The sequence below is a fragment of the Moschus berezovskii genome, chromosome 14 (genome assembly GCF_049115385.1).
Source record: "Moschus berezovskii isolate FMDL1 chromosome 14, NW_MosBer_1.0, whole genome shotgun sequence".
Taxonomy (NCBI): Eukaryota; Metazoa; Chordata; class Mammalia; order Artiodactyla; family Moschidae; genus Moschus; species Moschus berezovskii.
The window spans coordinates 10999233-11015216 of NC_142473.1; positions in this window are offsets into that span (position 1 = coordinate 10999233).

Genomic DNA, 15984 nt, shown 5'->3' on the forward strand with positions numbered 1-15984 from the left:
TTGGATCTCCTTTCAGTACAAGGGACTCTCAAGAGTCTTCTCCAGCACCACAGTTCAAAAGCATCGATTCTTCGGCCATCAGCTTTCTTCACAGTCCAACTCTCACATCCATACATGACCACGGGAAAAACCATAGCCTTGACTAGACAGACCTTTGTTGGCAAAGTAATGTCTCTGTTTTTTAATATGCTATCTAGGCTGGTCATAACTTTCCTTCCAAGGAGTAAGTGTCTTTTAATTTCATGGCTGCAATCAGCATCTGCAGTGATTTTGGAGCCCCAAAAAATAAAGTCTGACACTGTTTCCACTGTTTCCCCATCTATTTCCCATGAAGTGATGGGACCAGATACCATGATCTTTGTTTTCTGAATGTTGAGCTTCAAGCCAACCTTTTTCACTCTCCTCTTTCACTTTCATCAAGAGGCTTTTTAGTTCCTCTTCACTTTCTGCCATAAGGGTAGTGTCATCTAACATTATACTCAAGAGTAAAAGATGAAAACATCTTCTCTAAGTTCAAGAACAAGACAGAAAGACCTACTCTCGCCAGGCTTATTCAACATAATATTGGAAGCTGAGTGGAAATCATATATCAACAAATATAAATCAAATGAATCCAAAGAGTAAAAGTGAAATTATCACTGTTTCATATGGCATAGTACTATTTATATAAAGAATACCCAATAAATAGCCTATACCAAAAATCAATAGAAATAATGAATTCAGTAAAACTTCAGAACACAAAATTAATATACAGAAATCTGTTATATTTCTTTACACCAATAAAAATCCATCCAAAAAATAAATTATGAAAACTATCCTACTGGATAAGGTCAGTTTTCATTCCAAACCCAAAGAAAGGCAATGCCAAAAAATGTTCAAATTACTACACCATTGCTCTCATCTCACATGCTAGCAAAGTAATGCTCAAAATTCCCCAAGCCAGGCTTCAGCAGTGGGTGAACCAAGAACTTCCAGATGTACCAAATGGATTTAGAAAAGGCAGAGGAACCATAGATCAAATTACCAACATCCACTGGATCGTAGAAAAAGTAAGAGAGTTCCAGGAAAACATCTACTTCTGCTTTATTGACTATGCCAAAGCCTTTGACTGTGTGGATCACAACAAACTGTGAAAAATTCTGAAAGAGATGGGAATACCAGACTACCTGACCTGCCTCCTGAAAAATCCGTATGCAGGTCAGGAAGCAACAGTTAGAACCAGACATGGAGCAACAGCCTGGTTCCAAATTGGGAAAGGAGTGCATCAAGGCTGTATTTGTCACCCTACTTATTTAACTTATATGCAGAGTATATCATGTGAAATGCCACACTGGATGAAGCACAAGCTGGAATCAAGCTTGTCAGGAGAAATATCAATAACCTTAGATATGCAGATGACACCACCCTATGGCAGGATGCGAAGGATTTAAAGAGCCTCTTGATGAAAGTGAAAGAGAAGGGTGAAAAACTGGCTTAAAACTCAACATTCAAAAAACTAAGATCTTGGCAAATGGACCCATCACTTCATGGCAAATACATGGGAAAACAATGGAAACAGTGACAGACTTTATTTTCTTGGACTCCAAAATCACTGCAGATGGTGACTGAAGCCTTGAAATTAAAAGATGCTTGCTCCTTGAATGAGAAACTATGACCAACCTAGACAGCATATTAAAAAACAGAGACATTACTTTGCCAACAAAGCTACAGTTTTTCCAACAGTTATGTATAGATGTGAGAGCTGGACCATAAAGAAAGCTGAGCACCGAAGAACTGAAGCTTTTGAACTGTAGTGTTGAAGAAAACTCTTGAGAGTCCCTTGGACAGCAAGATGAAACCAGTCAATCCTAAAGGAAATCAGTCCCTAATATTCATTAAAGGACTGATGCTGAAGCTGAAGCTCCAATACTTTGGCCACCTGATGCAAAGCACTGACTCACTGGAAAAGATCTGATGCTGGGAAAGATTGAATGTGGTAGGAGAAGGGAATGACAAAGGATGAGATAGTTGGATGTCATCACCGACTTGATGGACGTGAGTCTGAATAAGCTCTGGGAGTTAGTGATGGACAGGGAAGCCTGGCTTGCTGCAGTTCATGGGGTCACAAAGCGTTGGACATGACTGAGCAACTGAACTGAACTATCCCATATGTAATTACATCAGAAAGAATAAAATACATAGAAATAAGTCTAATCAGGAAATGAAAGACCTTTACTCTGAAAAAATAAGACATTGATGAAATATACTGAAAAAGGCATAAACTAATGGAAAGATATACCTTGTTCATTAACTGGAAAAATTAGCATTGTTAAAATGACCATACTATTTAGGGCAGTCTACAAATGGCAAGCCACTCCAGTACTCTTGCCTAGAAATGGAGGAGCCTTGTAGGCTGCAGTCCATGGGGTCACTATGAGTCAGACATGACTGAGCGACTTCACTTTCACTTTCACACATTGGAGAAGGAAATGGCAACCCACTCCAGTGTTCTTGCCTGGAGAATCCCAGGGACGGGGGAGCCTGGTGGGCTTCCGTCTATGGGGTCACACAGAGTCGGACACAACTGAAGTGACTTAGCAGCAGTAGCAGCAGCACAAATTCAGAAGCAATTCTTATCAAAACACCAAGAGCATTTTCCACAAAACTAGAACAAATAATATAAAAATTTGTGGAAGCAGAAAAGAGTCAGTATCCAAAACAACCTTGAGAAAGGATAAATGTATCAACAACTCTTAAATTTTAAACTATATTACAAATTTACAGTAACCAAAATAATGTGATACTGGCACAATAAGAGACACATGGATCAATAGAACAGAAAAGAGAAACCAGAAATAAACCCACACATCAATTAGTACATGAGAAAGGAGGCAAGAATATGCGACAGAGAAGACAGTCTCTTTAGTGAGTGTTCTTAAGAGAAATGGACAACATTGGTCCAGTTCAGTTCAGTTCAGTCGCTCAGTCGTGTCCGACTCTTTGCGACCCCATGAACCACAGCACGCCAGGCCTCCCTGTCCATCACCACCTCCTGGAGTTCACTCAAACTCATGTCCATCGAGTCAGTGATGCCATCCCAACATCTCATTCTCTGTCGTCCCCGTCTCCTTCCACCCCCAATCCCTCCTAGCATCAGACTCTCTTCCATTGAGTCAACTCGTCGCATGAGGTGGCCAAAGTATTGCAGTTTCAGCTTTAGCATCAGTCCTTCCAATGAACACCAAGGATTGATCTCCCTTAGAATGGACTGGTTGGATCTCCTGGCGGTACGAGGGACTCTCAAGAGTCTTCTCCAACACCACAGTTCAAAAGCATCAATTCTTCGGCGATCAGCTTTCTTCACAGTCCAACTCTCACATCCATACATGACCACGGGAGAAACCATAGCCTTGACTAGAGGGACCTTGGTTGGCAAAGTAATGTCTCTGCTTTTTAATATGCTATCTAGGTTGGTCATAACTTTCCTTCCAAGGAGTAAGCGTCTTTTAATTTTCTGGCTGCAATCAGCATCTGCAGTAATTTTGGAGCCCAAAAATATAAAGTCTGACACTGTTTCCACTGTTTCCCCATCTATTTCCCATTCAGTGATGGGACCAGATGCCATGATCTTCGTTTTCTGAATGTTGAGCTTCAAGCCAACCTTTTCACTCTCCTGTTTCATTTTCATCAAGAGGCCTTTGAGTTCCTCTTCACTTTCTGCCATAAGGGTGGTGTCATCAGCATATCTGAGGTTATTGATATTTCTCCCAGCAATCTTGATTCCAGCTTGTTCTTCTTCCAGCCCAGCGTTCCTTATGATGTACTCTGCATATAAGTTAAATAAGCAGGGTGACAATATACAACCCTGACGTACACCTTTTCCTATTTGGAACCAGTCTTTTGTTCCATGTCCAGTTCTAACTGTTGCTTCCTGACCTGCGTACAGGTTTCTCAAGAGGCAGGTCAGGTGGTCTGGGATTCCCATCTCTTTCAGAATGTTCCACAGTTTATTGTGATCCATACAGTCAAAGGCTTTGGCATAGTCAATGAAGCAGAAATAGATGTTTTTCTGGAACTCTCTTGCTTTCTCCATGATCCAGTGGATGTTGGCAATTTGATTTCTGGTGCCTCTGCCCTTTCTAAAACCTGCTTGAACATCTGGAAGTTCACGGTTCACATATTGCTGAAGCCTGGCTTGGAGAATTTTGAGCATGACTTTACTAGCGTGTGAGATGAGTGCAATTGTGCGATAGTTTGAGCATTCTTTGGCATTCCCTTTCTTTGGGATTGGAATGAAGACTGACCTTTTCTAGTTCTGTGGCTACTGCTGAGTTTTCCAAATTTGCTGGCATATTGAGTGCAGCACTTTCAGGGCATCATCCTTCAGGATTTGAAATAGCTCAACTGGAATTCCATCACCTCCACTAGCTTTGTTCGTAGTGATGCTCTCTAAGGCCCACTTGACTTCACATTCCAAGATGTCTGGTTCCAGGTGAGTGATCACGCCATCGCGATTATCTTCATCGTGAAGATCTTTTTTGTACAGTTCTTCTGTGTATTCTTGCCACCTCTTCTTAATATCTTCTGCTTCTGTTAGGTCCACACCATTTCTGTCCTTTATCGAGCCCATCTTTGCATGAAATGTTCCCTTGATATCTCTAATTTTCTTGAAAAGTTTGCTTTCCTTTAAGGGAAAATGGTCTAAAATATGTAAGCATGACTATCTGCATACTTACATTGCCTTTTCATTTTTCCCTTATCAATTTTTTATTGAATCATAATTGACTTACAACATCATATTAGTTTTAGCTGTACAGCATAGCAATTCAGTATTTTCACAGATTATAGGTTATTACAAGAGAATGTTCTATACATTATATCCTTGTTGCTTATTTATTTTATACATAGCAGCTTGTTTCTGTTAATCCTATACCCCCAATCTGTCCCTCTTTTCTTCTCCCTCTCCCCTTTGGTAACTGCAAGTTTGTTTTCTATATCTGTGTCTTTCTATATCTGTGTTTCTGTTTGCATATGCATTCAATTGTATTCTTTCTTAGATTCTATGTATAAGTGACATCAGACAGTATTTGTCTTTCTGTGCCTGATGTTTCACTAAACATAATATTCTCTAGGTCCATCCACTTTGTTGGAAATGGCAGAATTTCATTTTTCATGATTGAGGAATATTACATACCACATTTTCTTAAGCCACACATCTGCTGATAGTCACTGTTTGTTTACATTTCTTGGATATTGTAAACAGTGATGCAGTGAACATTGGGGTGCATGCCTGTTTCTGAATTAGGGTCTTTATTTTTCCCAGATACATACCCAGAAGTGTAATTGGTGGATCACATACTAGTTCTTTTTTTAGATTTTTTTTTTAAGAACCTCAATACTCTTGTCAATACAGACTGTATCTCTTTACATTTCCACCCACAGTGTGCATCAGTGCCTTTTCTCTGCGTTCTCTTCAGTATTTGTTACTTGTAGACTTTTTGATGATAGTTACTCTAAAAAGTGTGAGATAATACCTTATTGTGGCTTTGATTTGCATTTCTCTTATAATTAGTAACATTAAACATGTTAATAATTATAAAAATGTGTCTGTTATCCATCTGTATGTCTTCTTTGGAAAATGTCTGTTTAGGTCTTCTGTCCACTTTTTCATTGGGCTGTATTTTTCTTACTGAATTGTATGAGCTGTTTGCATATTTTACATGTTAACTCTTTGTCTAGCACACTGTTTGCAAATATTTTCTTCCATTTTGTAGGCTGTTTTTTGTTTTGTCAATAATTTCCTGTACAAATTTTTTAAGCTTAATAAGGTCCCATTTGCTAATCCAAGAACATATTGCTCAATTTATGTCAAAGAGTGTTCCACCTAAGTTCTCTTCTAGGTAATTTAGGGTTTCAGGTCTTAAATTTAGGTCTTAAACCATTTTGAGTTTATTTTTATATGTGGTATGAGGGAATGTTCTAATCTCATTGTTTTTATATGTGACTGTCCAGCTTTCCAAGGACCACTTTTTGAAGAGACTGTCGTTATTCTGTTGTCTGTTCTTGCCTCCTGTGTTGTAGATTAATTGACTGTGGGTCTGTGGGTTTGTTTTTGGGATCTCTATTCTGTTTAATTGATCTATGTGTCTGCTTTTGTGCCAGTACCGTGCTCTTTTGATTACTGTAACTTTGTAGTATAGTCCGAAGCCTAGGAGAGTCATTCCTTCAGTTTTCTTCTCTTTACTCAGGATTGCTTTGGCAATTCCCAGGGTCTTTTGTGGTTCCTTATAAATATTAGGATAATTCCATCAGTTTAGTTCAGTTCAGTTCAGTCGCTCAGTCGTGTCCGACTCTTTGCAACCCCATGAATCACAGCATGCCAGGCCTCCCTGTCCATCACCAACTCCCGGAGTTCACTCATATCTGTGATAAAATGTCATGGGTATTTTGATAAAGATTGCATTAAATCTGTAGATTGCTTTGGGTAATATGGTCACTTGAATAATATTAAGTCTTCCAATTCAGGAGCATGGGATACCTTTCCATTTCTTTGAATCATCTTCAATTTCCTTCAGTTGTGTTTTACAATTTTCAGAGTGCAGTTCTTCCAACTTGTTGGTTATGTTTATTTTATGCAATTTTGATGCAATTTTAAGCAGGATTTTTTAAAACTTTTTCTTTCTGATATTCTATTATTGATATTTAGAAAGGCAACATATTTCTGTATATTAATTTTATATCCTGCAAACATGAATTCATTTACTAGTGCTAACAGTTTTTCAGTGGCGAGTGTAGGGTTCTCTATATAGAGCATATTATGTCATCTGGTGATAGTTTTACATTTTCCCTTCCAATTTGGATTCCTTTAGTTTCTTTTTCTTTTATGTTTGCTGTGGCTAATCCAATACTTCCAATACTGTCTTAAATACAATTGGTTAGAATAGGTACTCTTGTCTTGTTCCTAAATTTAGTGGGAAAGCTTTCAGCCTTGCACCATTGAGTATTATGCTGGCTGTGGGTTTGTCATAAATGGTCTTTATTCCTTTGAGATCTGTTTCCTTTATACTCACTTTGATGACAGTTTTTATCTTGAATGTTAAAGTTTTTCAAAAGTTTTTCTGTATCTATTAAGATTATCATGTAATTTTTAATTTTCTTTTTATTAATGTGATATATCACACAGATTGATTTGCTTACATTGAACCATTCTTATGATCTTTTAATAAATCCAACTTAATCATGATATATGACCCGTTTTGCATACTTTTGGATTTAGTCTGCTGATATTTTGTTAAGGATTTTTGAGTCTATATTAATCACAGCAATTGGCCTATAATTTCTTTATTGTAGTATCATTGGTTAGAATGAAGGCCTTGTAGAATGAATTTGAGAGTGTTCCCTGCTTTTCAGTCTTTTGTAATAGTTTGAGAAGCATAGGTATTAATTCTTCTATATGCTTCATAGGATTCCCCCATGAAGCAATCTGGTCCTGGACTTTTGTTTGCTAGGAACTTTTTCATTACAGATTCAATTTCACTTTTAATGATTGGTTTGTTTAGTGCATCAGTTTCTTCTTGATTCCGTCTTGGAAGGCTATATATTTCTAGAAACTTGTTCATTTCCTACAAGTTGTCCACTCTGTTAGTACATAACTGTTCACAGTATTCTCCTGTGATGTGTTTTGTATCTCTGCGGTATCAGTCATTATTTCTCCCTATTCATTTCATATTTTATCTATCTGAGTCCTCTCTCTTTTCTTCTTTTGACCTTGGCAAAAGGCTTATTAGTTTTGTTTACCATTTCAAAAAACAGATCTTCTTTTCATTGATTGTTTCTATAATTTTTTTGAACTATATTTCACCCTTTGCTCTTTGATCTGTTTTATTTCATTCCTTTTGCTAACTTTGGGTTTTGTTTATTCTTTATGTAATAGTTCATTTAGGTGAACTAAATGAGGTTGTTTATTCAATATTTTTCCTGTTTCTTACCAAAGGCCTCTATCACCTTGAATTTCCCTCTCAGAACTCATTTTCATGTTTCCCATAGCTTTTAGAAAATTATTTTTTATTTTCATTTGTCTTGAGATATTTTCTGATTTCTTCTATGATTTTATCACTCACCCTTTGAGTTTTTAAATCACTCTACATTCTAACACTTGCCAGTAATATTTGAACCTCCCAAAAGGTAAGAAGTATATCAATACAAAAACTAAATTTATTGTCATCTCTTTTCTATTTAAATGTATTTAACTGGACATGGAACAACAGACTGGTTCCAAATAGGAAAAGGTGTACGTCAAGGTTGTATATTGTCACCGTGCTTATTTAACTTATATGCAGAGTACATCCTGAGGAATGCTGGACTGGAAGAAGCACAAGCTGGAGTCAAGATTGCTGGGAGAAATATCAATAACCTCAGATATGCAGATGACACTACCCTTATGGCAGAAAGTGAAGAGGAACTCAAAAGCCTCTTGATGAAAGTGAAAGAGGAGAGTGAAAAAGTTGGCTTGAAGCTCAACATTCAGAAAACAAAGATCATGACATCTGGTCCCATCACTTCATGGGAAATAGATGGAAAAACAGTGGAAATAGTGTCAGACTTTATTTTTTTGGGCTCCAAAATTATTGCAGATGCTGATTGCAGCCATGAAATTAAAAGATGCTTGCTCCTTGGAAGGAAAGTTATGACCAACCTTGATAGTATATTAAAAAGCAGAGACATTACTTTGCCAACAAAGGTCCGTCTAGTCAAGGCAATGGTTTTTCCCGTGGTCATGTATGGATGTGAGAGTTGGACTGTGAAGAAAGCTGATCGCCGAAGAATCGATGCTTTTGAACTGTGGTGTTGGAGAAGACTCTTGAGAGTCCCTTATACTGCAAGGAGATCCAACCAGTCCATTCTAAAGGAGATCAATCCTGGATGTTCATTGGAGGGACTGATGCTAAAGCTGAAACTGCAATACTTTGGCCACCTCATGCGACGAGTTGACCCACTGGAAAAGACTCTGATGCTGGGAAAGTTTGGGGGCGGGAGGAGAAGGGGACGACGGAGGATGAGGTGGCTGGATGGCATCACCAACTCTGTGGACATGAGTTTGAGTGAAGTCCGGGAGTTGGTGATAGACAGGGAGGCCTGGCGTGCTGTGATTCATGGGGTCGCAAAGAGTCGGACACGACTGAGCGACTGAACTGAACTGAACTGACTGAATCCTTTTTTATACTTTTCACTGTAAAAATTTAAATAAAGAAATCTGAATCTCAAAGGAAAATATTACTATATTTTTACTTTTTTCATAAAATAGATTGTTTCCCAGTCAATTCCTTTTTTGTTTGTTTGTTTGTTTGCTTTGGTACGCAAAAACTTCTTATACATGTCTCATGGATGTTTTATCATGGTCTCAACATGTAGCATAAAAAGTTGAATACACAGCTTCCTTGTCTTGTGGCAATAAAAATCTTTACACAATGAAGGAGGAAAACACAAGTGACTAGCAAATTCATATTAATGTTTATTTGAGGAGGAATTATTTTATTTTGATGTTCCAGGCAAAAGGCAGATAAATAATGCAAAATCTCCCACCTATTATCTACAAAAGCTGAATTTTATGTATAACATACATAAAGTGTATAGACAGATGTATAAGAATGTGTTTGTGTGCATGTGTATACTGTACATCCATTGGTATCTCCAAATACCAACTCATCTGAATTTATTTGAATTCTCAAAATAGAATGGAAAAATCCATAGGTATCACAAAGAAAAAAAGAATCCTACAAGTCTGATGCTGATGGAGGTCCCAGAAGTAAGCATATGGGAACTTTGCATGGAGATTTTGGCTACAGACTTGATTTGGTCTTAAAAGAAGTAAGAAATTGGAACGGAAACTTTTGCAAAGTGCCAGATCCTCAAATAGGTGAGTACTTAGTTCTAAATGATGAGAGAAATACACTTATGTGGACCTCCCAAAGTTTACTTTCGCTGTTCCAGGTGTTTGTTTGTTTGTTTTTAATATTGTTACCTAATATTTCAGCAAATATGCTCTTCCAACAACACAAGAGGTGACTCTACACGTGGACATCACCAGATGGTTAATACCAAAATCAGATTGATTGTATTCTTTGCAACCAAAGATGGAGAAACTGTAGAGTCAGCAAAAACAAGATAGGGAGCTGACTGTGACTCAAATCATAAAGTCCTTATTGCAAAATTCAGATTTAAATTGAACAAAGTAGGAAAAGCCACTAGACCATTCAGGTATGACCTAAATCAAATCCCTTACAATTATACAGTGGGAGTGACAAATAGATTCAAGGGATTAAATCTGATAGAGTGCCTGAAGAACTATGGATGGAGGTTCGTGACATTGTACAGCAGGCAGTGACTAAGACAATCCCCAAGAAAAATAAATGCAAAAGGCAAAATGGTTGTTTGAAGAGGCCTTACAAATAGCTGAAAAAAGAAGAGAAGTGAAAGACAAAGGAGAAAAGGAAACATAGGCCCATCTAAATGCAGAGATCCAAAGAATAGCAAGAGGAGATAAGGAAGCTTTCCTCACTTATCAATGCAAAGAAATAGAAGATAACAATTGAAGGAGGAAAACTAGAGATCTCTTCAAGAAAATTAGAGATACCTAGGTAAAATTTCATGCAAAAATGGGCACAATAAAAGACAGAAATGGTATGGATCTAACAGAAGCAGAAGATATTAAGAAGAGGGGGCAAGAATATACAGAAGAACTGTACAAAAAAGATCTTAATGACCCAGATAACCACTATGGTGTGGTCACTCACCTAGAGCCTGACATCCTGGAGTGCGAAGTCAAGTGGGCCTTACAAACAAAGCTAGGAGGTGATGGAATTCCAGTTGAGTTATTGCAAATCCTGAAAGATGATGCTGTGAAAGTGCTACACTCAATATGTCAGCAAATTTGGAAAACTCAGCAGTGGCCACAGGACTGGGGAAGGTCAGTTTTCATTCAAATCCCAAAGAAAGGCAATGCCAAAGAATGCTCACACTACCGCCCAATTGCACTCATTTCACATGCTAGCTAAGTAATGCTCAAAATTCTCCAAGCCAGGCTTCAACAGTAGGTGAACTGAGAACTTCCAGATGTCCAAACTAGATTTAGAAAAGGCAGAGGAATGAGAAATCAAGTTGCCAACATCCGTATGCCAACATACAAAAAGCAAGAGAGTTCCAGAGAAATATCTACTTCTGCTTTATTAACTATTCCAAAACCTTTGACTGTGTGGATCACGACAAACTGTGGAAAATTCCTAAAGAAATGGGAATACCAGAGCACCATACCTGCCTCCTGAGAAATCTGTAGGCAGGTCAAGAAGCAACATTTAGAACTGGACGTGGAACAATGGACTGGTTCCAAATTGGGAAAGGAGTACGTCAAAGCTGTATATTGTCATCTTGCTTATTTAACTTATTTGTCGAGTACATTATGTGAACTGGGCTGGATGAAGCACAAGCTAGAATCAAGACTGATGGGAGAAATGTCAGTAACCTCAGATATGCATATGACACCACTCTTAGGGCAGAAAGCCAAGAGGAACAAACAAACCTATTGATGAAAGTTAAAGAGAAGTGTTGAAAAAGCTGGCTTAAAACTCAACAGTCAAAAAATGAAGATCATGGCATCCAGTCCCATCATTTCATGGCAAAAATTGGGAAACAATGGAAACAGTAACAGACATTATTTTCTTGGGCTCCTAAGTCACTGTATATGATGGCTGCAGCCGTGAAATTAAAAGATGCTTGCTCCTTGGAAGAAAAGCTATAACCAACTTAAATAGAATACTATAAAGCAGAGACATTACTTTGCCGACAAAGGTCCATCTAGTAAAAGCTATGGTTTTTCCAGTAGTTATGTACGGATGTGAGAGTTGGACTGTAAAGAAAGCTGAGTGCTAAATAATTGATGCTTTTGAACTGAGGTGCTGGAGAAGACTCTTGAGAGTTCCTTGGACTGCAAGGAGATCAAACCAGTTCATCCTGAAGGAAATCAGTCCTGAATATTCATTGGAAGGACTGAAGCTGAAGCTGAAATACTTTGGCCACCTGATGCAAAGAAATGACTCAGTGAATAAGACCCTGATCCTGGGAAAGATCGAAGGCAGGAGGAGAAGAGGATGACAGAGGATGAGATGGTTGGATGGCATCACTAACTTGATGGACATGAATTTGAGTAAACTCCGGGAGTTGGTGATGGACAGGGAGACCTGGCATGCTGCCATCCATGGGTCACAAAGAGTTGGACACAACTAAGCAACTGAACTGAACTGAACTGAATACTTCAGACCAGGATGGCTTGTTCTAGCTTCACAGTTCATTCTCTAGTTATGATAGCCTCACTTTTACTAGCATATTTTCTTAAAGAATAGCATTCAAAATATGGCCCCACAGTATTCTTCTAGACTTCTCTCTATCAGGTACAATTCAATAATAATATGTTGGATTAAGTTCAGTTCAGTTCAGTTCAGTCGCTCAGTCGTATCCGACTCTCCGCGACCCCATGAATCACAGCACGCCAGGCCTCCCTGTCCATCACCAACTCAAAGTAGCTGCAACCAAAAAAATGAAAATCTGCACTTTAGGATCTCATCTCCACTGTTGAAAAAAGGGATAATAGACCAGGGTAGAAATAACTCTATGGATTGCAAGAGAAGGAACTGCATAGTGAAATAATTAAGTCAGGAGGGTAGGCAGGCACAGAAAATATTAGTATGGGATCTAAAATCCAGGAGGGAGATTGAGAGCAGAGTTCACAGTAGCATCTAGAGAGTGGTGACTCACTAGCTCTGTTTGAAACAATATTTAATTTTTAAAATAATATGGAAATTATAATAGACAGTATTAATTATGCACATAGTGCATACAATTGTTTCACTTATGGTATTTTATTTTATCCTCAAGAAACTATATATCATTGTAGATATCATTATGTTCATTTATAGACCTTGAAGTTGAAACTCAGTAGATTACAGTGTCTTCTGCAAGCTGCAACAAGAAATAAGTGGAGAAGTTGGCTCTGGAGGTCAGATTTGTGGGGGTCTAATGTCCATATTCTCTTCACTATATTTCTTTGCCTGTTTAACATACTTAAAGTGATTTGGCTAAGACTATCTTGCAAAAATAAGAAAAAAATGAGTTGACATGTCAAATTTAATATGTCAAAGCTGAACTCCAAATCAACACTGCCCCCCAACCACACACAAAGCTCACACACCCCAATTCTGTTTCACCTGTAGCCTTTCATGTGAGCTGATATTGCCCATAATTTTAGTTGCTGGAGTCATAAACTTTGAAAATATCTTTTGCTCCTTTTTTAGATATGTCCCACAGACAATCTGAAATGAAACCTAGCAGAGTCTACCTTCAAAATAAATCCAGGATCTGATCACTTCTCATCATGTCAGTCTGTGCTCTCATCATCTTTACTTGAATTTCTGTAACAGCCTCCAAACATAGTAGAGAATGAGTCTTTTTTAAAAAAAAGCCAAATCTTGTCATTCCTAGGCTTAAAACCTTCTGAAAGCTCTCCAAAACCTTCTATTATCTGTATACAACTCACATCAAAGACTAGGAAAGTGAGAAGCTAAGTGACTTGTCAAAATTCGCAAGGCTTATTTGTGATTATAATGATGAGTAGAACCTAACTCAGTGCAGTAAGATGAAAATGATTAGTTTCAGGCTTTTCAGTCACACTGATAATTTATTCAATTTAATTTGTAGTGTAGAAAATGTGGGAGAGGATTGTTTACTGTACCAAAATTAAAGTTTGTCAAAGGCAGTGATTAGATCTTCTAACTCTAAAATCGTCCCACAATCTTTCTTAAATGAAGGAACCATTCCATGTCAAAATGACCAAATGTGTAATGCAATTACTTTCATAGTGTATACTGTATTCTAGGGTATGGATGTAATCCAGTAATATTTGTCACCATCAGGATTCTACTACTAGTCTTCACTGTACTATATACCCAGCAAGTCATTAAGAAAATCTTCTGATGACACATGTGCTTGTTTATAAATAGGAAGTGCTTGATAATTATAACAAATGATGAAAATATTAGTTGAATAATATTTTTGTTCTCCTCAAACTCCCAATAACATTTTTGTTAAGATCTTCTACTCTGTTGAAAATGTTCCCTTTTCCTTATCCTCCCTTTTACTTCCACACACATGTGAAATAAGCTCTGTTAATCTGAACTCCCTCCTTATGAAAAAAAAAAAAAAAACACACACACATTAAACCCTTGGCACTGGGCCTGGTTCAAAATGTTATTTTTTAAATCTGTAGTGAATGCTGAAAATGAGAGTTCTCTAATAAACACTGGGTAACATGGAGGCCCCTTTTCCAAGGGCAGCAGGGCCTAATTGCAGCTTTCCCCACAGAGGACGTAAGTATAAACCAAGTAGCCTAAGGTTATAAGGTAAGTGTCTGTTGTCCTTTTGTTTTATTCCATCTTATCAGGCTGTTTGATTCTAGAGAAGGGGATTCAGTTGATATTCATTGTTCTAGTATGTAACACTTTTATTAATGCCCTTCACCAACATGATTTTCTTATAGTGGCAAGTCCAACATAATATTGTGTTATATATTTGCATGTTAGTAACCTTAAACAATATAAAAAATCACTTTTTTCAATCAGTTTTTTCAAATGTATTTAAAAAATGATATAACAAGTACTATTTGGGGTTTCAATCTCTAAGTATCTTGAATGCTTTATGTCCTGTCACTCTAGAGAGCTATGTTTATAAAACACTCACTTATTCTTTATCATTTCCTAAATGTATCAAAAAAGGGATCAACTTATTTGCTCAAAGGCATGGGACAAACAATGTGGGCACCAGTCCCATGACTCCACCACTCAACAAAGAGACACACAAGGCCATTTCTTAAGTTCTGATAAACAGTCAGTCAGTGGAGAGGGATGGAACCAGAGACCCTAAAAGCTCTCCTTGCTCTGATTTCCTTGATTGGAAGCAGGATCAAAATTATTCCCCATTTTCTACAGTGAAAAATACTGCTTTTGAAGCAGCTCTTAAATGGCTATGTGATGGGATGCTGTTTGTGAAACAAACATTTCCCAGGTTGTCTCCATGCCAAACAACCACTTGTACTCAAGAAGGTAGTTTGTTTTTCATTTCATTTAAAAGATTTGGTCAGAAATTACAAAATAGATAGAATATCCTCAACGGAGGGCTCTTTTCATCTTTTGAAATGTAAGCTGGAAAACAAAATTCACAAAAATATTTCAATAGCATGAAGACTGTGCCTGGGGAAGTCACTTAAAGGCAGGGCACAGTATTCTAGTTTGAATGAGACTCGCCACAGAGAGAGACTTAAGAAACAAAGTTCAGAACCCGATGACCACTCATTTCATGGTCCTGTAAGAGCACAGAAGGAGAACTAAAAATACTACGGGTTAAGATCTAACAGGCTTAACATTTACTACCAAATCTGCCTCTCGTTAGCTATGAGACTTTGAGTCATTTAATCTCGCTAAATCTCAGTTTTGTTGTTATTGTGTGTGTGTGTTCTCAGCCATTTACTTGCATATTAAATGAGAATATTGAAACTAAATGATCATATAAGGCTCTTTTCTATGTTATAATTTTAAAACCATTCTTTGACTTCAAGAAAGTGTTTACCCTGAACCTCATCTCATTGCTTACTCACAACCAACTCACATATTCAACTGTTCTCCACAGTGAAAATTTAGTGTAATCTCACATTTTTAAGAAAACTGTAAAACCATTCCTCTTTCTGAGGTGAGAATGATCATTTTACAACACAATTCTAATTATGACATTCCCTAAATTAAAACACAGCATAATTCAGATAGCTAATACTTACCAAGTGATTATGATATTCCAGGCACTGTTCTAAGTGCTTCTTATGGTACAAGTTGCTTGCTCTTTAAATAATCCTATAAGTGAGGTTTTATTCCTATCAGCCCATTTTACAGATAAAAAAACTGAGACACA